The sequence below is a fragment of the Bufo gargarizans genome, chromosome 2 (assembly GCF_014858855.1).
Source record: "Bufo gargarizans isolate SCDJY-AF-19 chromosome 2, ASM1485885v1, whole genome shotgun sequence".
NCBI lineage: Eukaryota > Metazoa > Chordata > Amphibia > Anura > Bufonidae > Bufo > Bufo gargarizans.
In genome coordinates this window covers 265,370,654-265,392,242 of record NC_058081.1, presented here as the reverse complement: position 1 = coordinate 265,392,242, position 21,589 = coordinate 265,370,654, and positions in this window count along the sequence as shown.

The following is a 21,589-nucleotide window of genomic DNA, read 5'->3' as shown; positions in this document are numbered from 1 at the left end:
ATTCACAAATATACATTTCTGACATTCAAAAACAAAACAAAAACAAATCAGTGACCAATATAGCCACCTTTCTTTGCAAGGACACTCAAAAGCCTGCCATCCATGGATTCTGTCAGTGTTTTGATCTGTTCACCATCAACATTGCGTGCAGCAGCAACCACAGCCTCCCAGACACTGTTCAGAGAGGTGTACTGCTTTCCCTCCTTGTAAATCTCACATTTGATGATGGACCACAGGTTCTCAATGGGGTTCAGATCAGGTGAACAAGGAGGCCATGTCATTAGATTTTCTTCTTTTATACCCTTTCTTGCCAGCCACGTTGTGGAGTACTTGGACGCGTGTGATGGAGCATTGTCCTGCATGAAAATCATGTTTTTTTTACCTTGCAGACTTCTTCCTGTACCACTGCTTGAAGAAGGTGTCTTCCAGAAACTGGCAGTAGGACTGGGAGTTGAGCTTGACTCCATCCTCAAGCCAAAAAGGCTCCACAAGTTCATCTTTGATGATACCAGCCCAAACCAGTACTCCACCTCCACCTTGCTGGCGTCTGAGTCGGACTGGAGCTCTCTGCCCTTTACCAATCCAGCCATCTGGCCCATCAAGACTCACTCTCATTTCATCAGTCCATAAAACCTTAGAAAAATCAGTCTTGAGATATTTCTTGGCCCAGTATTGACTTTTTAGCTTGTGTGTCTTGTTCAGTGGTGGTCGTCTTTCAGCCTTTCTTACCTTGGCCATGTCTCTGAGTATTGCACACCTTGTGCTTTTGGGCACTCCAGTGATGTTGCAGCTCTGAAATATGGCCAAACTGGTGGCAAGTGGCATCTTGGCAGCTGCACGCTTGACTTTTCTCAGTTCATGGGCAGTTATTTTGCGCCTTGGTTTTTCCACACGCTTCTTGCGACCCTGTTGACTATTTTGAATGAAACGCTTGATTGTTCGATGATCACGCTTCAGAAGCTTTGCAATTTTAAGAGTGCTGCATCCCTCTGCAAGATATCTCACTATTTTTGACTTTTCTGAGCCTGTCAAGTCCTTCTTTTGACCCATTTTGCCAAAGGAAAGGAAGTTGCCTAATAATTATGCACACCTGATATAGGGTGTTGATGTCATTAGACCACACCCCTTCTCATTACAGAGATGCACATCACCTAATATGCTTAATTGGTAGTAGGCTTTCGAGCCTATACAGCTTGGAGTAAGACAACATGCATAAAGAGGATGATGTGGTCAAAATACTCATTTGCCTAATAATTCTGCACGTAGTGTATTTCTTCACCTAAAATGACTGTATTTCAAATGGCTGTATTTCAAATCCCTGAATCAAACCCCTATATGTAGAGGGAGTATCTCACAGTGCCTGAACCAGTGTAGGCCTGAGCTAAATATTTTTTTTCCCCAAAATGGCTGCATTTCAAATGGCTGTATTTCAAATGCCTGAATTAAACCACTGTATGTAGAAGGTGTATCTCACATGGTCTGAACCAGTGTAGGCCTGAACTAAATATTTCTTTGCCCAAAATGGCTGTATTTCAAATGGCTGTATTTCAAATCCCTGAATCAAACCCCTGTATGTAGAGGGTGTATCTCACAGGGCCTGAACCAGTGTAGGCCTAAAGTAAACGTTTCTTTGCACAAAATGGCTGTATTTGAAATGCCTGAGTCAAACCCCTGTATGTAGAGGGAGTATCTCACAGGGCCTGAACCAGTGTAGGCCTGAACTAAATATTTCTGTGCCCAAAATGGCTGCATTTCAAATCCCTGAATCAAACCCCTGTATGTAGAGTGAGTATCTCACAGGGCCTGAACCAGTGTAGGCCTGAACTAAAGATGTATTTGCCCAAAATGGCTGTATTTCAAATGGCTGTATTCAAATCCCTGAATCAAATGCCTGCATGTAGAGGGAGTATCTCACAGGGCCTGAAGCAGTGTAGGCCTGAACTAAATATTTCTGTGCCCAAAATGGCTGCATTTCAAATCCCTGAATCAAACCCCTGTATGTAGAGAGAGTATCTCACAGGGCCTGAACCAGTGTAGGCCTGAACTAAATATTTATTTGCCCAAAATGGCTGTATTTCAAATCCCTGAATCAAATGCCTGTATGTAGAGGGGGTATCTCACACGGTCTGAACCAGTGTAGGCCTGAAGTAAATATTTCTTTGCCCAAAATGGCTGTATTTCAAATGGCTGTATTTCAAATCCCTGAATCAAACCCCTATATGTAGAGGGTGTATCTCACAGGGCCTTAACCAGTGTAGGCCTGAACTAAATATTTATTTGCGCAAAATGGCTGTATTTCAAATGCCTGAATCAAACCCCTGTATGTAGAGAGTGTATCTCACAGGGCCTGAACCAGTGTAGGCCTGAAGTAAATATTTCTTTGCACAAAATGGCTGTATTTTAAATGGCTGTATTACAAATCCCTTAATTAAACCCCTGCATGTAGAGGGAGTATCTCACAGGGCCTTAACCAGTGTAGTCCTAAAGTAAATATTTCTTCGCCCACAATGGCTGTATTTCAAATGGCTGTATTTCAAATCCCTGAATCAAACCCCTGTATGTAGAGGGTGTATCTCACAGGGCCTGAACCAGTGTAGGCCTGAATTCAATATTGGTGCACCAAATGGCGGTATTTAAAATCTCTGAATGTAACCCAAATGTATTAAGGGTGTATCTCACAATGACAACTGCATCAAAGGCTGACAACTAAATTTTTTGTGCCCAAACGAGTGTTTGTTTAATAACTGTATATAAGCCTGTAATTTCACACGTGCTGATGCTGCAAGGCCTGAAAATAGTGTTTTTTGTCAAAAAAGTTTTTTTTTTTTTTTGTCAATGGGCTCAGGGCAGGGTAAAACGATTGTGTTCTGCAGCATCCTCTCCCTACACTTGTAACAGCAGAGTGACGTGCAGCGCTACGTGACTCAAGCTGATATAGAGCCTGGGTCACATGCTGCTCTGGCCAATCACAGTCATGCCATTAGTAGGCATGGCTGTGATGGCTTCTAAGGTCAGACAGTTAACCGCTTGTTGATTGGTATTTGTGCAGCCTTTCAAAAAGTGCCAAGAAAGCGACGAACACTGAACCCGAACTTTTACAAAAAAGTTTGGGGTTCAAAAATCCTAAAGTTCGGTACGAACCAGACTTTACAGTTCGGGTTGACTCAACCCTACTCTTAACGCATAAAGCCATACATGTGGCTCCCTCTCCCTTCCGATCAGTGCCCCGTAGTGAAATTGTGGGGCTCGGATCAGTTACCGTGACAGGCCTGCTGTAGGTTCCATGGCCTGTCGTAGTAATCTGCCTGCAAAGCTGAGCAAGATATGCGTGCCCCACATCCTAGCGTGACCCACGTGACCGCTCCCATAACAAACAACATCATATGTCCGACACACACATGCATTGAGTTGAACGCTATCGTGATGCCAAAACAGCCAGGTGGAGCGCACACATACAAGAGGAGGAGCATGACTTGTGGACAGCGTATCCTGGATACCAAAGGCGTCCAGGAATAGGATACACATATGTGACGCATCTGATGCAGCGTGGATAGGTAGAAATCCTGTTCTGAGCAGTCATAGGAAATGTCCTAGAGAGTAATGAGGCGATACAAAGCTAGCTGGAGATATAAGGGGGGAAAGGTTCAAGAAGTATAGGCAGTATCATCCCAATGTTACCTGGTATCTGTGGCTGGAGGTATGGTGTGCTGGATTACAGGACGCTAGCCTGTGAGTGCAGTGTTTTAAAGGATATGTGCCGCCTGGAGTTCCGGTCATGTGGTTGGAGTGTCACGTGATGCGGGAGGCGTCAGCGTGCGTTCCACTGCCGCGTCACGTGACCCCGGAAGAGGCGATTTTGCGTTCCACAGGAAAATTTCTATCATGGAAGGGGCGGGGCTAAATGGCTAAATCATTAGTGTATTATTATGCGCATTAGAGCGGTGCTATATGTACCTGACTATGTGAGCAAGGGTCTCTCTACCATGTGAGAGAAGGGGCAATATGCCACTCATATGCGATCACCTTATTACAGATCACAGATGCACATTATATGGGAGATGGAGAGTTAAGGATATATTGGTGGAAATAACTAATAAAGCATAAATGGGGGGGGGGGGGAGAAACAGTGCAAATAGCTTAACTCTGGAACAAGAACTCCAGAGATTCTATCGATCCCTAAGGCTTAAGGTCCACTTTAATCAGGTGGACTCCAGGCCACGAACCACCACTGACCCACCTAATGAACTATCAATAGAAACTTTGGGCCTTAGAAATAGGAATTCATTTATGCCGCCACGTAACAAACACCCCATTGAAACTTACATTACTCTTTCACAAAACACAATACGGGAAATCCTGACCAAGAATACCCAAGGTTACTTTAGACACACTAACAATCTATCCATGGAAGAAAGGATGACCCTCAATACCCTACAAACTAATACAGAAATTACTATCAAGCAGGCTGACAAGGGCGGCGCCTTGGTAAAAATGGATAAGGGGGATTACCTTCAGGAGACAACTGGCAGACTCCACTACATATGAAATTTTACAAAGTGATCCCACAAAAAACATTCGGGAAGCAATATCACATACATTAATGACATTCACTAGTCAGGGTGTTATCGACTCCAAAACGGCCACATTTCTCACAAAACAGACCCCATCATACCAGTTTTCTATACACTACCTAAAATTCATAAGAGACTCAACAATCCCCCTAGATGCCCTATAGTGGCCTCCACGGACTCCATCTTTTTTCCTCTTGCAATCTATGTGGAAAAAATTCTTACACCATTGATTAGATCAGCCAGGTCCTTTCTGCTTGACACCACAGATTTTCTCACCAAACTACACAGAACTAATTTGACACCTAACTGTACACTACTAACATTGTATGTAGCCTATATACGTCAATTGAACACTATGAGGGCCTCCAAGCTACAGCTAGACTGCTCCACACCCAGTCCAATCTACAGGACACACAAGACTTCTGCCTTAAACTGTTGAACATCATACTTACCAAAAATTTCTTCTTGTTTTGCGATACATACTATGGCCAGAAGAGGGGGACCGCCATGGGATCTAACGTGGCCCCCCTTATGCAAACGCATATATGATGGCATTCGAAGAAGACCATATACAGTATATACACATCCTCTATTTTGTAAATTTGCCATCATCTGGCTTTGATTTATCTATGACATCTTCTGGATATGGAGGGGCCCTGAACCCACTATACACAAATTTGTCCAGGATCTCAACCAGGTATATACGGAGTTGAGCTTCACCAGTCACACCAGTAGGGACCAGATTAGTTTCCTGGACAAAATGGTCAAGATCAACCAGAGTGGTAATATCACAGTGGACCTATACAACAAACCCACGGACCGAAACAGCTTACTACACTACAAAAGTTGTCACCCTAAAGCAACCAAGAAATCCCTACCCTGATCACAATACTCACGTGTTAACCGAATAGTGTCTGATCAAGACATAAAAAAAAGAAAGTGTAACAGTCCTACAGGCTCACCTGAGTCAGAGGACAGCTGGCTGGAGGTAGGAGTGGAGCCCAGTGGCAAGGACCGCTGGCAGGTAGTAGGTGCAGGGAGTCTGGCAGAGGCGTAGTCGGTAGGCAGGCGATGGGTCAGGGCAGGCGGCAGTAAGCGTGATCAGACAATCCGGATGGCAACGGTGGTAGCAGTTCAGTAGGTAGGGACAGAGCAGAAGAGTAGTCGGTAGTCAATTCCTGGTCAGCAGTGGATTTCCAGTAGTAGCAAGAGCAGCAGATGAGTAGAGGCTTGATCAAGGCTCAGGAGCTCAATAATGAGCAAGCTGGAGTACAAGGGGCTGGACTTATATAGGGATGTACCAGGTAGTTTCCAAGGCTTGGAAAGACTGAGGTTAAATAGGCTTCAGGAAAGAATGTCCAGAGAGGACGGTAGCCTAGTAAGCAGGCCTACTGCCTGGGATGTGGCTGGTCACGGGTTCGAATCCCGACAGTACTCCCCCCTTTCCAAGGTGACCTCCGGGCACCGCAGGGGCAGGCTTACCGGGGTGCCGTTGGTGGAACTCTTTTACCAGTCTGGGGGCGTGGACATTTTCTTCTGGCTCCCAGGAGTTATCCTCGGGAGGGTAACCCTCCCACCCAATTAGGTATTGTAATCTTCCCCGGTGGAGCCTGGAGTCGAGGATCTTTGCAACAGTGTATTCTTCTTCACCCTGTACACTCACGGGTGGTGGAGGGGGCGAGTGGCAGGTGTTCTCCACGTATGGCTTGAGCAATGGAAGACAGGGTGCACCCTAATGGAGTCCGAAAGGTCGAGCCGGAACGTGACCTCGTTGATTTGTGCGGTGATTCGGAACTGACCCGTGTATTTTTGGGCCAACTTTTTGGAGGGGACCTTCAATCTGAGGTTCCTGGTGGACAGCCACACCTTGTCTCCCACATGGAAGCCCGGGGTGGGTTTGCGACGTCTGTCTGCTCCCCGTTTAAAGCGCCTCTGGGCAAGCTGGAGGTTGTCTATAATGTTCTTTTGTGCCTCCTGTAGGGTTGTTAGGCGTTCAGCCACTGCTGGGAGGGTGGAGGCGACAGGTAGGTGGGGAATGAACACCGGGTGCGAGCCTGTGTTAGCAAAGAAGGGGCTGTGCTTGGTTGAGCTGTGCTCAGCATTGTTGTAGGCAAACTCAGCCGTGGGGAGATGGTCAAGCCAGTCATCCTGCAGATGGGAGCTGAAACAACGTAGGTACTACTCTAGGGTCTGATTAGTTCTCTCCGTCTGCCCATTTGACTGAGGGTGGAAAGCTGAGGACAGGTTCACTTTAACCCCGAGCGCCAGACAGAAGTTCTTCCAGAACTTTGAGGCAAATTGTACGCCTCGGTCGGAGACCACGTCGTCCGGGATCCCATGCAGCCTGAAGACCTCTCTGAGAATAAGATCGGCCGTCTGTTTGGCGGTGGGTAGGCCTATGTAGGGGATGAAATGGGCCATCTTGGTGAGACGGTCGACCACGACCAGGATGGTGTTCATCCCTTTTGAAGGAGGAAGGTCTACCACAAAGTCCATGGAGATCGAGCTCCAGGGGTGGGAGGGAATCGGGAGGGGTTGTAACAGACCCACGGGAGAGGAACGAGGAGTCTTATTGCGGGCACAGACCAAGCACGAGGAGATGTACCTCTTGATGTCCTCCTTGTATGTTGGCCACCTGAAGGAGCGGAAGAGAAGCTCCTGGGTCTTTCTTGTGCCAAAATGGCTGGGCCAGCTTGGAGTCATGATTGAGTTTGAGCACTTCGAGCCATGCGATTTCTGGTACATATAGTTGTAGGTCCTGATGAAACCAATGACCATTCTTAAACATAAGGCTGACATTCCCTGTGGTGTGGGAGAAGAAGGGGTCATTTTCGTATCCTTCTTTGATTGTGCCCAGGAGTTCTTTAGAGTAGGAGTCCCCTACGACCCTTCTCTCGAGTAGGATGTTATTTTGGCCCTTGTTACTCTGTGAGGGCTCGGAAAACATTCTGGAGAGGGAGTCAGCCTTGCCATTTTTTGATCCGGGGCGATAGGTAATGAGAAAGTTGATGCGGGAAAAGAATAGGCTCCATCTGGCCTGTCTGGCTGAGAGTCTCTTAGTGGTGCGGATGAACTCGTTGTGGTCAGTTAGTACGATTATGGGGTTGGTGGCTCCCTCCAGCATGTGTCTCCACTCGGAGAAGGCATCCTTGATCGCCAGAAGTTCTTTCTTCCCGATGTCATAGTTCTTCTTGGAGAGAGACATCTGGCGGGAGAAATATGAGCATGGGTGTAATAGCATCCTCTCCCCTGTCCGTTGTGGCAAAACTGCCACCACCGCGGAGTCTGATGCATCCACTTCGACTGTAAATGGCAGCTCGGGGTTCGGGTTGATTAGGATTGGAGCAGAAGTGAAGAGGAGTTTCAACTTGGTGAAGGCCTCCTGGGCTTCGGGTGTCCAGGAGAAGGCGACTGCCTTCTTGGTGAGTTGGGCGATTGGTGCTATGACCTTGGAGAAGTTCCGGATAAACTTCCGATAGAAGTTGGCAAAGCCAATGAATCTTTGTATCTCCTTCTCGTTTCTCGGAACGGGCCAGTTCAACACAGCTTGGACCTTCCTCGGGTCCATATTTAGGCCCTCTGGGGAGATGATGTTTTGCTCAAACTCGCATTTCTCTAGCTTGATTTAGAGAGAGTTCTGTCAGAGTCTCTGCAGTACCCTGCGGACGTGTTCACTGTGCTGCTTAAAGTCTTCAGAGAAGATAAAGATGTCGTCCAGATAAACGACTACAAACAGATCCAGCATGTCCCTGAGAACGTCGTTAATGAAGTGCTGGAAGGTGTCGGGAGCATTGCAGAGTCCGAAAGGCATGACCAGGTACTCGAAATGACCATAACGCGTCCGGAAGGCGGTATTCCATTTGTCCCCAGGGCGGATTCGGATGAGGTTGTAGGCCCCTCGAAGGTCGAGTTTAGTAAAGATCTTCACTGCCCGGAGTCTCTCGAGGAGTTCTAAAATCAGTGGGAGCGGGTACCGTTTTTTTACGGTTATGTTGTTTAGCTTTCTGTAGTCTATGAAGGGACGAAGAAAAAGGAAGCTCCCGCGGGGGAGGTAGAGGGCCGGATCAACCCCTTCCTCAGGTCTTCGTCCAGGTACTCTTTCAGAGCCTTGAGTTCAGGCTCTGAGAGGGGGTAGATACTGCCAAAGGGTATTTCGGCCCCGGGCAACAGTTCTATTGGGCTGTCGTAGGGTCGGTGTGGTGGCAGCTTGTCTGCGTTTTTCTTGTCACAGACATCCTGTAACTCGCGGTATTGAGGGGGTAGCAGATCCTTGACGGATAGTTTTGAGATGGTGGTGTCTTCAGGTGGAAGGACGGGTTTGTGGGAGCAATTTAGCGAGCAGAACTCAGACGGGAATCGTATGCAGCGGGTTTCCCAGTCCACCGAGGGGTTGTGGGTGGCCAACCATGGGATGCCCTAGATCACCGGGAACTTCGGGGAGGCGATCAGTGAGAAGTGGATCTTTTCACGGTGATCGGGTTCTATGAAGAGTTGTAGTTCGGTGGTCTCGTGAGTGGCCGGCCCCGAGGAGAGTGGGGATCCGTTGACGGTTTCCAGGTCAACGGGGGCTGCCTTGATTGTCAGTGGAATGTTCTTTTCGCGTACGAAGGTTAGGTCCATGCAGTTGCCTCCCGCCCCGGAGTCTAACATCTCTGAACAGGGTAGTTGTCGCCCCTCAATGTCGATGAGGATGGGGACGATGAAGTGGGATCCAAGAGCCGCCGTGTTGTTATTTTCAGGGGCTGCTGGCGGGGTTGGAGTCTGTGGTTGCTCCTTTAGTTCCGTGACGGCAATAGTCTTTCGGATCTTATGAGGACATTTGCTGGCAAAATGACCCGGCTCCCCTTAGTAGAGGCAGAGGTTTTCGGCCAGCCGTGTCTCCTTCACAGCTGTGGATAGAGACCTACGTAGAACGTCGACCTGCATAGGTTCAGTTGCTGACTGGGGGTCGCGCTGGGCGGTGGAAGAGAAGGAGTAAGTGGGTCTGTGGTCCGAGGACCAGAGTCTTTCTTTCTTCCTCTCGGAGAGTCTTTGATCTATCCGGATGCATAACTGAATGAAGTCATCCAGATCGTCCGGGGCCTCAACTCTGGTGAGTTCGTCCTTTATTAATTCGGACAGGCCTCGCCGGAATTGGCTCCTCTGTGCCGCTGGGTTCCAGGTGGTGTCCGTGACTCAACGGCGAAACTCAGCGGTGTATTCGGTGACGGAGCGTCTCCCTTGCCGCAGACTATGTAGTCGCGCCTCGGCTGTTGCACAGCGGTTGCGGTCGTTGAAGACTTGGCTCATGGCGGTGATGAAGTTGTTTAGGTTGACCAGGAGCTGACTGTTAGTCTCCACGTATGGTGATGCCCATGCTAATGCTTCATCCGTCAGGGGATTGACCATGAATAGCACCTTCTTTTTCTCGGTGGTGAAGGGGGCCCGGTACATCTAAAAAATAGATGCAGCATTGGTTTAGAAACCCCCGATACTGGCGTCTGTCGCCGCCGAATCTTGATGGGAGTGGCATGCGGGTGTCTGCGGCCGCGCCCCGGATGTCCAGGAGTTGCCTCTGTAGTTCAATAATCTCGCTCTGTTGGCTTTGGACTACGCCTTGGAGCTGGGCAAATTTCTCCTGATATGTAGTACCAAATTCTTGAAGTTCGGAGACCTGCTTATGCAGAGTGGCCATTGTGGACTCCATAGTGTGGCTGATTATTCTGTAACAATCCTACAGGCTCACCTGAGTCAGAAGACAGCTGGCTGGAGGTAGGAGTGGAGCCCAGTGGCAAGGACCGCAGGCAGGTAGTAGGTGCAGGGAGTCTGGCAGAGGCGTAGTCGGTAGGCAGGCGGTGGGTCAGGGCAGGCGGCAGTAAGCGTGGTCAGACAATCCAGATGGCAATGGTGGTAGCAGTTCAGTAGGTAGGGACAAAGCAGAAGAGTAGTCGGTAGTCAATTCCTGGTCAGCAGTGGATTTCCAGTAGTAGCAAGAGCAGCAGATGAGGAGAAACTTGATCAAGGCTCAGGAGCTCAATAATCAGCAAGCTGGAGTACAAGGGGCTGGACTTATACAGGTCCTTCTCCAAAAATTAGCATATTGTTATAAAGTTCATTATTTTCTGTAATGTACTGATAAACATTAGACTTTCATATATTTTAGATTCATTACACACCAACTGAAGTAGTTCAAGCCTTTTATTGTTTTAATATTGATGATTTTGGCATACAGCTCATGAAAACCCAAAATTCCTATCTAAAAAAATTAGCATATCATGAAAAGGTTCTCTAAACGAGCCATTAACCTAATCATCTGAATCAACTAATTAACTCTAAACACCTGCAAAAGATTCCTGAGGCTTTTAAAAACTCCCAGCCTGGTTCATTACTCAAAACCGCAATCATGGGTAAGACTGCCGACCTGACTGCTGTCCAGAAGGCCATCATTGACACCCTCAGGCAAGAGGGTAAGACACAGAAAGAAATTTCTGAACGAATAGGCTGTTCCCAGAGTGCTGTATCAAGGCACCTCAGTGGGAAGTCTGTGGGAAGGAAAAAGTGTGGCAGAAAACGCTGCACAACGAGAAGAGGTGACCGGACCCTGAGGAAGATTGTGGAGAAGGACCGATTCCAGACCTTGGGGGACCTGCGGAAGCAGTGGACTGAGTCTGGAGTAGAAACATCCAGAGCCACTGTGTACAGACGTGTGCAGGAAATGGGCTACAGGTGCCGCATTCCCCAGATCAAGCCACTTTTGAACCAGAAACAGCGGCAGAAGCGCCTGACCTGGGCTACAGAGAAGCAGCACTGGACTGTTGCTCAGTGGTCCAAAGTACTTTTTTCGGATGAAAGCAAATTTTGCATGTCATTCGGAAATCAAGGTGCCAGAGTCTGGAGGAAGACTGGGGAGAGGGAAATGCCAAAATGCCTGAAGTCCAGTGTCAAGTCCCCACAGTCAGTGATGGTCTGGGGTGCCATGTCAGCTGCTGGTGTTGGTCCACTGTGTTTTATCAAGGGCAGGGTCAATGCAGCTAGCTATCAGGAGATTTTGGAGCACTTCATGCTTCCATCTGCTGAAAAGCTTTATGGAGATGAAGATTTCATTTTTCAGCACAACCTGGCACTTGCTCACAGTGCCAAAACCACTGGTAAATGGTTTACTGACCATGGTATTACTGTGCTCAATTGGCCTGCCAACTCTCCTGACCTGAACCCCATAGAGAATCTGTGGGATATTGGGAAGAGAAAGTTGAGAGACGCAAGACCCAACACTCTGGATGAGCTTAAGGCCGCTATCGAAGCATCCTGGGCCTCCATAACACCTCAGCAGTGCCACAGGCTGATTGCCTCCATGCCACGCCGCATTGAAGCAGTCATTTCTGCAAAAGGATTCCCCACCAAGTATTGAGTGCATAACTGAACATAATTATTTGAAGGTTGACTTTTTTTGTATTAAAAACACTTTTCTTTTATTGGTCGGATGAAATATGCTAATTTTTTTAGATAGGAAATTTGGGGTTTTCATGAGCTGTATGCCAAAATCATCAATATTAAAACAATAAAAGGCTTGAACTACTTCAGTTGGTGTGTAATGAATCTAAAATATATGAAAGTCTAATGTTTATCAGTACATTACAGAAAATAATGAACTTTATCACAATATGCTAATTTTTTTAGAAGGACCTGTATAGGGAAGTACCAGTTGTGGGGAATAAAGGGTGATGAGCAAGGCTTGGCAAGACTGAGGTTAAATAATAGGCTTCAGGAAGGAATGTTTAGAGAGGACGGTAGCCTAGTAAGCAGGGCTACCGCCTGGGATGTGGCTGGTCACGGGTTTGAATCCCGACAGAAAGACATGACACAAAAATTCCTCACAATGGGCTATCCACAACCCCTTCTTGACACAGCACTAACAGACTTGGGAGGAGCTACATCACAGCAAAACCATAATCAAAAGAGAGTCGCATGTGTCACCATGTATCATCCCCTTATACCCAAGATCCATCAGGCCATAAGGAAACACTGGCCATTACTTACTAAAGCGTATCCAAACATCAAAGAGTTTCACCTACCACCATTAACATGTTATAAGAGATCTCAAAATATCAGAGATAAACTCATTAAAGCAGATGTAGGGAGCTTTACCACAGTACCGAGACAAATGTTCCTACGAAGACAGGGAACATTCCCCTGCTTGAGCTGTGCCCAGTGCTCAAGTGTAATTATGTCACCCACAGGGCCGGCGCTACTATAAGGCAGACCAAGCGGCTGCCTGAGGGAGGGCGGAAAAAAACAACCTTATTTTTTTTATCACTTACTTGTGAGTTGCGCTGCAGCGCCGCCGGCCACCCACCCCAGCCTGCGTGCGGCCCTGACCCTCACTCACAGAGCGGCACGGGCCTGGAAGCACGGCAACATGGTCACGGGGTGAGGCCAGGGGGGGTGACTGGCGAGTGGCGCAGCGGCGGTGGGCGGCAGCAGAGATTGGAGCTGACTGTGTCTGTGAGTCTGACTCGCACACAGTCAGATTGCCGTAGCAGCAGGACAGGTGGGTAGGTGATCACTGATGAGCGCACTAGCGCCAGAGTGCACGGCATAAATGTGTTTTAAAAAAATGATTACACAAACAACAATCATGAATGGAGGGGGGGATGGTGACAGTGACATGATGGGAGGGGGGACAATGTCTGTAGTCTGTGACATGGGGATGGGGCCAGGGCCCGGGAGGGGGATGATGTGCCATGAAGGGGGGGGACTGAAATGTGACACAATAGGGGGTATGATGTGACATGAAGGGGGTGATGTGACATGGTTTGGAGGGGAAGAAATGTGACATAGGTGATTTGACATGAAGGGGGAGAAATCTGACATGGGGGGAGAAATCTGACATGGGGGAGAAATCTGACATGGGGGTGATGTGACAGAGGGGATTATGTAAAAAGGAGGGAGGGAAATGGGACATGGAGGGTTGATGTGACATGGGGGGTGATTTGACATGGAGGGGGAGAAATGTGACATGGGGGGCTGATGGCTAACATGGAGGGCTGATGAATGGGGGCTGATGTCTGACATGGGGGGGCTGGTCTGAGGCATTGGGGGTCTGATCTGAGGTCTGATTAACATTGGAGGTCTGATTGCTGGTCTGACCTGAGGTGTAATGGAAAATATTTTTTTTCTTATTATCCTCCTCTAAAACCCAGGTGCGTCTTATGGGCCGGTGCGTCTTATAGGGCGAAAAATACGGTCCTCAAACCAGCGATTGTCTGAAGCAGAGAGAAGATACCAGGACCACACAGAGGAGAAGTCAGCTGCTGCAGACGGGACCAGGGCAGGGTAAGCTGCAAGGGGGGGAGCCAAAATGTAGCTTCGCTTGTGTTGGCAAAAATCCTTGCACCGGCCCTGGTCACCCATCCACGCACAGGACAACCTTTTCCCGTCAAAGGATTTTTCACATGTGATTCCAGCTTCATTGTGTATTTATTAAAATGTCCATGTGGTCTTGCTTATGTAGGGGAGACCACACAACACATTCATGATCGCGTGAGTAAACACAAATCCACCATTAGACTTGGACACACTATGTTGCCAATCCCCGACTACTTCTCTGAAAAAAAGCATCAAGCATCGCAACTACGCTTCCAAATACTGGAACAGACGGACCCGCCCAGAAGTGGCGGTAACTGGACATTAATTCTAAAACAGAGAGAGGCCCAATGGATCCATTAAGCAACAGGAACCCTGTTGCTTAATGGACTAAACCGTGTGCTATTTTTTCATTAATATATGAACTTTATATACATATTTTGGTTATTGTTTCCATATTCTTGGAGTGTAATATGAATTCTATTTTCTTTCAGACCCGTTGAATCTCTTGTCGCATCTGGTGAGGGTGAGACAACTCCCCCCTTCCCCTCCCCCCTTAGTACCTGGATCATGAGTCAAAAATTATGATGTTTAAAGGGAGCCTGTCACCAGTTTTATGGTGTCCTAACTAAGGGCAACATAAATAAGTGACTGATTCGCTTAGCAAAATGCTGGGTCAATTTCTTTAATTGACCCAGTCAATCTGCCAACATCTTGTATTGAAAAGCTCCAGCTGATAATGATGAGTCATGAATATTTATGAGCTCCTGACTCTCCCCGCCTACCTGCTGCTGAGTGACAGTTATTTTCCATATGAATCAGCAGCAGGTGGGCAGGGGAGTGGCTATAGCTGTTAATTAAATATACGCTGGACTCAATGACATCACACTGGACTCGAATCAGCTCATTAGCATGTGGCATGCGGCATCTTTGTGTGTATATTACGAGGTAACTATCTGTCACACCAGTAAGTGAATACATCTAAGGTACTTTTTAGTAGTTAAAGGGGTTCTGCACCTTCATTTAACTAATGATTTATCCTCTGGATAGATCATCAGCTTCTGATCGGCGGGGGTCCGACACCCGGGACCCCCGCCGATCAGCTGTTTGAGAAGGCAGCGGCGCTCCAGCAGCGCCGCGGCCTTCTCACTGTTTACCGCCGGGCCGCCCGCCCACTGACGTCACGACTTGTATCAACTAGAGTGGGCGCGGCTAAGCTCCATTCAAGTGAACAGAGCTTAGCCGCGCCCACTCTAGTTGATACAAGTCGTGACGTCAGTGGGCGGGCGGCCCGGCGGTAAATAGTGAGAAGGCAGCGGCGCTGCTGGAGCGCCGCTGCCTTCTCAAACAGTTGATCGGCGGGGGTCCCGGGTGTCGGACCCCCGCCGATCAGAAGCTGATGATCTATCCAGAGGATAGATCATCAGTTAAATGAAGGTGCAGAACCCCTTTAATGATTGTATATAATTAGTTAGATTGTAAACAATAAATGATACACAATAGCAAATATATTTCTGTGTGCCGCAATTTTATCTTCTACTGTTGAGTCAGTATGATTAGTTTGATCTTTTTTCCTGCTGGATTGGATGATTAACCCCTTCACGTCTGCAATCTGTATATATACGTGATAGCTGCACATACCCCGTGCAGCTACCACATATATAAACGTTCTGGCAGCTCTTTAATCCAAGCGCTGCAAAGCGCTTGGATTAAAGCTTCTGCCCCTGCCCTGTATTCTGTCACGGACAGCATACAGTGCAGTAATGCCGGCAAGGGACCAATCAGAGTGGCCCCTTGCCGGCAATCGATCCGATTGGTTAGTCTGTGCAGACTAACCAATCGGATCGCGGCAGTGTTAAATGCCGGTTTCAGGCTCTGATTTGCGCTCTGCAGATCAGAGTCTGAAAGCAGATAGTGTAACTCATGCCCCCCGATCTGTGCCCCTCCAAGCACTTAGTGCAGATCTGTGCCCCCTCATCTGTGCCCCTCATCTGTGCCCCGCTGATCTGTGCCTATCTCCTGCACTTATGCGGTCCGCCGCCTCCCCGCCCCTTGCATTAATTTTCAAGCCGCCCCTCCTGCCCCAGCCTCCCTCGATATTATGGGCAGCCTCCCGGAACCCCCCTCTTTCCTGCGCTGCCCCCCCGATCCCCCTGCTGTGTGCAATGGCGGCGGCTCAATTACTGAGCCGCCGCCATCAGCAGAGAGTGTCAGCTCTATGCTGACACTCTCCTGTAACCCCTATAGATGCCGCGGTTGCGGCATCCATGGGGTTAACAGAGGGAGGGAGCTCCCTCTCTCCACCATCGGGGCTGCAGCGCTGTGATTGCAGCACCCGATGGTTGCCATGGCAAAGGCATCCAGTGCTGCCACCTACAGGCAATCTGGAAGTACTATACTTTGCAATGCAAGAGCATTGCAAAGTATAGTACAACTATCAGCCCCACTGGATCTTCAAGATCCAAGAGGGAACTGATAAAAAAAAAGTGAAAATAATAAAAGTAAAAATAAATAAATAAATAAATAAAAATGTAAATTAGAAAAAAGAAATTGCCTTTTCCTATAAAAAAATGAAAAAATAAAATAAAATACACATATTAGGTGTCGCCGCGTCCGTAACGACCATCTCTATAGATATATCACATGATAGACCCCGTCCGATAAACACCATAAAATTAAAATTAAAAAAACTGTGCCAAAAAAGCTATATTTGTCACCTTACATCACAAAAAGTGCAACAGCAAGCGATCAAAAAGGCGTATGACCCCCAAAATAGTACCAATCAAACCGTCACCCGCAAAAAATTATACCCTATTTAAGACAATCGCCCAAAAAATAAAAAAGCTATGGCTCTCAGACTATAGAGACACTAAAACATCATTTTTTGGGTTTCAAAAATGCTATTATCGTGTAAAACTTAAATAAATAAGAAAAAGTATACATATTAGGTATTGCCACGTCCGTAACGATCTTCTCTATAAAACTATCACATGACCTAACTCCTCAGATGAACGCTGTAAAAATAAATAAATGAAAACTGTTCCAAAACAGCCAATTTTTGGGTCACCTTGCCACATAAAGTGTAATAATGAATGATCAAAAAATCCTATGTACCCAAAAATGGTACCAATAAAAACCTCAACACTTTCTGCAAAAAACGAGCCCCTGCACAAGACGATCGGCACAAAAATAAAAAACATATGGCGTTCAGAACACCAATCCAGCACAATTTACCTTCCAAAAACCATATGGCATTCCTTTCCTTCTGCGCCTGCCGTGTGCCCGTACAGCAGTTTACGACCACATGTGGGGTGTTTATGTAAACCGCGGAATCAGGGTAATAAATTATGAGTTTTGTTTGGCTGTTAACTCTCAATGTGTTAAAGAAAAAAAATATATAAAATGGAAAATCTGCCAAAAATGTGAAATTTTGAAATTTCATCTCCATTTTCCTTTAATTCTTGTGGAACGCCTAAAGGGTTAACAAAGTTTTTAAAATCAGTTTTGAGTAACTTTAGGGGTGTAGTTTCTACAATGGGGTCATTTATGGGGGTTTCTACTATGTAAGCCCCACAAAGTGACTTCAGACCTGAACTGGTCCTTTAAAAAGTGGGTTTTGGAAATTTTCATAAAAATTATAAGAATTGCTTCTAAACTTCTAAGCCTTCTAACGTCCTAAAAAAATAAAATGACATTTCCAAAATGATGCCAACATAAAATAGACATATGGGGAATGTTAAGTAATAAATATTTTATTAGGTATCACTTTCTGTTTTAGAAGCAGAGAAATTGAAATTTGGAAAATTGTGAATTTTTCCAAATTTTTGGTAAATTTGGGATTTTTTCCTAAATAAAGGTGAAATATATTGACTCAAATATATGACTATCATGAAGTACAATGTGTCACGAGAAAACAATCTCAGAATGGCCTGGATAAGTAAAAGTGTTCCAAAGCTATTACCACATAAAGTGACGCATGTCAGATTTGAAAATTTTGACCTGGACATTGGGGCATCAATGACCCTTGGTCATGAAAGGGTTAAAGAGGACCTTTCACTACTCCTGACAGGCCTGTTTTAATAGCTTCATGCTTTCCCCATGTAATTACAATTCTGGAGCATCTATACTTAGGGCTCTATGTTTTGCTATTCCTTTATTATTTCTACTAGAAGTTATGAATGAATTGCTAGCAGTCTGCAGTAAGGGTACAGAGGGGTGTTAACCAGTTGGGGGTGTTCCCCTGCAAAACCCAATAAACTTGCAAGTTTGCTATTTTCTAAATTCGAATTTCTCTACTCTTAAGACAAATAAGAATGCTACCTTAAAATTGTTATCAGTCAATATTCCCCATACTGTATGTCTACTTTATGTTTACATCATATTGTAAATGTAATTTTTTATTTTTTAGGACGTCAGAAGTCCTAATTTTCACTAAAATTTCCAAATCTTTTTTCAGGCACCAATTCGGTTTATTTTAGAAATGACACTCTTCAAATTATTCAAAACTGAAGCTGCAAACTTTATTTAACCTTGAGGTGTTCCACAAGAATTAAAGGAAAATAGAGGTGAACTTTCAATTTTCTACGCTAATCCATTATGTTACACAACAAGGGTTAACAGCAAAAAAAAAAAAAAATATCAATGCTTATTATCATGATTCTGCAGTTTACAATAACACCCTATACGTTTTCGTAAACCACTCTATGGGTACATGACAGGAACCAGAAGGGAAGGAGCACCATTTGGTTTTTGGAGAACAGATTTTTTTTTACGGCTTTTAGGTATCATGTTGCATTTGAAGAGACCTTGAGGTACCTACGGTGGAAACCCCAAAAAAAGTGACCCCTTTTATGAAACTACACACCTCATGGAATTTAGTGAAGGTATACTGAGCATTTTGACTCCACAGGTATTTTACAGAATTTAGAAACACTTGGCTGTGAAGATTGTTTACTTTCACATGGGGTAACAGGAGAAAAAGCACTCCATACAGCAACACCCCATATGTGGTCATAAACTGCTGTATGGATACACCGCAGGGTTCAGAAGAGAATGAACACCATGCGCTTTTGAGGCCTAGGTTGCAATTTATACAGGGCTGGTCGTCAAACTCAGAGGCCCTGAGGTTAAATTAAAAAAAGAAACTCCCAAGAAGTGACTCAATTTTAGAAACCACTGTAATCAGCATTTTGAGCAAACAGGTGTTTTGCAAAGATTAATTCGCAGATGCAAACTGAAAATTACAATTTTCCCACAGATATGGCATTTCATTGCCCAATATACAGTGTCCAGCTTGTGCCATCTGAGACACACAATGCCCTTTAAACAGGTTCTACTGGGTACTGAAATGCCATAAATGTGGACATAAAGTGCTCTTTGGGTTCACTGCAAAGTTCAGAAGGGAAAGACAACCTTTTGACTTTTGCAGCACAGATTTTGATGGATTTGTTTACAGGCACCATGTTGGCATTAAACAGCCTCTGGGTACCAGTACAGCCATTCTCTGGCAACCATACATTTATTTTTATCTCAATGGAGCTGTGTGAGGACTTACTTTTTGCGGGATGAGTTTCCATAATCATTGGTTCTATTTTGGAGCACATACAACTTCTTGATCACTTTTTATTTAGCTTTGTAAGACGCAGGATAAAGAAATGCAGCAATTTTGCCATTGCTTTTTGGGTTTTGTTATTGAAATGTATACCATGCGGGAAAAATGGCATGTAATCTTTTTCTGTTGGTCATTACGATTATGCAGATACAAAATTGAACTCGTTTTTTTTTATGTTTTACCACTTTTACCAAAAGCAGTGTTGTAAAGAAAAATCATTATTGTAGATCGGTATAAAAGTACATACTTCAATCTTCACCACCCTCCACCACAGGTTAACATGTTTCAAACTCGGAAGTTATTAATCATAACCTAGTGACGTGGAATAACACCTGTGGTTAAATAGGATTGTGTAGAGGGGAGGGGTGGGGGAAGGAAAAGGGAAACCGCTAGATACAAAGCCAATTAACCCCTAGGTTGCCACATATCAAATCTAACACCCCTGACATGACAAAACATATACTGCTAATAGATAAAAAGGGACAAACTAAAGCTGTCCATTATAGCATTGAAGAGGCCAGATAATACATAAAGTATAAAACCATAACTGTAGGACATAACTCCTGAAAAATAATGATACAATGAGACAATGATACCGGCTTAAAAACCGCTGTATATGAACAGCCCCCGATACCATAAATAGATATGTGAGTTCTGAATACAAAATAGTTGTTAATCTTATAACTGCATATGACTCTGAATGTCACTGAAATCATATATATTATATTATAGGAAGAAGAAAACATTAATGATATAAAAGCATTAATTCTTTTTAAGATTGAGACCTGCAGGATGCCTAACCTAAAGATCCAGTATGCTTCCCTCAGCAAGATTTTTTTTTCTTCAAATTACCACCTCTGAAGGGAAGTGTTACTTTTTCGATGGCAAATACACGTAGGTAGCTGACTCTTCTATTATGAATGTTAATAAAGTGTTTGGCTACATTGGAGATGCCTAAAGCCTGAGGGTTTGTCACATAATTTAGATGTTCCCGTATTCTTGTTTTTAGTTTGCTGGTGCATCCTACATATAGAAGTTCGCAACATGTACATTTTATAATGTAAATTACCCCAGTTGAATTGCAGTTTATATGGTTTTTAATTTTACATTTTTCAGTATATGTTGCATTATCAAAAGTGGTAGTACACTGTACATAATTGCAAGTCTTACAAGGATGGCTCCCGCATTTAGTGAAGCCTTGGTATTTTAGCCAGGAGCTCCTTGTAGAAGCAATTTGAGTGAAAAGTGAGGGAGACAACATATTGGCCAATGTACAGGAACGTCGAGGGACAATCCTGCATACAACTTTAAGTGTATCATACAGGATACTGTCCAGAGGATTGGAAGGCATTTGAAAACTGCTTGTTTTATGGAGCTGAATAGTCGACTGTGCTATTTTTGGGTTTACATGGTTTAAATAGAAGTTCATCTCTATTTTTATTGGAGGCTATATTTTTAGCTCTTTTCAGCATCCAGTTAGTATATCCTCTTTTTTTCAACCTATTCCAGATGTAATCTGCTTCTTTTTCAAATCCCACCTGGGTACTACAATTTCTTTGAGGTCTAATAAATTTGCCTACTGGAATGGCCTTAATGGTATGATTAGGGTAATGGCTGCTGGCTTGCAGAATAGTGTTACCTGTAATCTCTTTGTGATATAATTCTGTATGGACTACAGTGTTTGGAATGCCCTTGAGAGTTGAATCCAAAAAGGAAATGCTGTGAGTGTCAATGGAGTGGGTGAAACGTAAATTGTATGAATTAATATTCGCATATCCGACAAAGTCTGGTATGGCAGACACATCGCCGCTCCAAATGAGAAGCAAATCATCGATTTATCTGCCATACCAGACGATGTCAGTGCCAAAAGTATTGGTTATGGAAAATTAATACCGTTCCTCCCAATACCCCATCGTCAGGTTTGCCAGAGATGGGGAAAATGTGGCCCCCATTGAAACGCCACAGATTTGCAAAAAAAAATAAAGCATAATCAAAGCTGAAATAATTATGTGTCAAAAGGAACTGGGTAATGTCCAATATATAGTGTATTGAATCTGGAGATTGA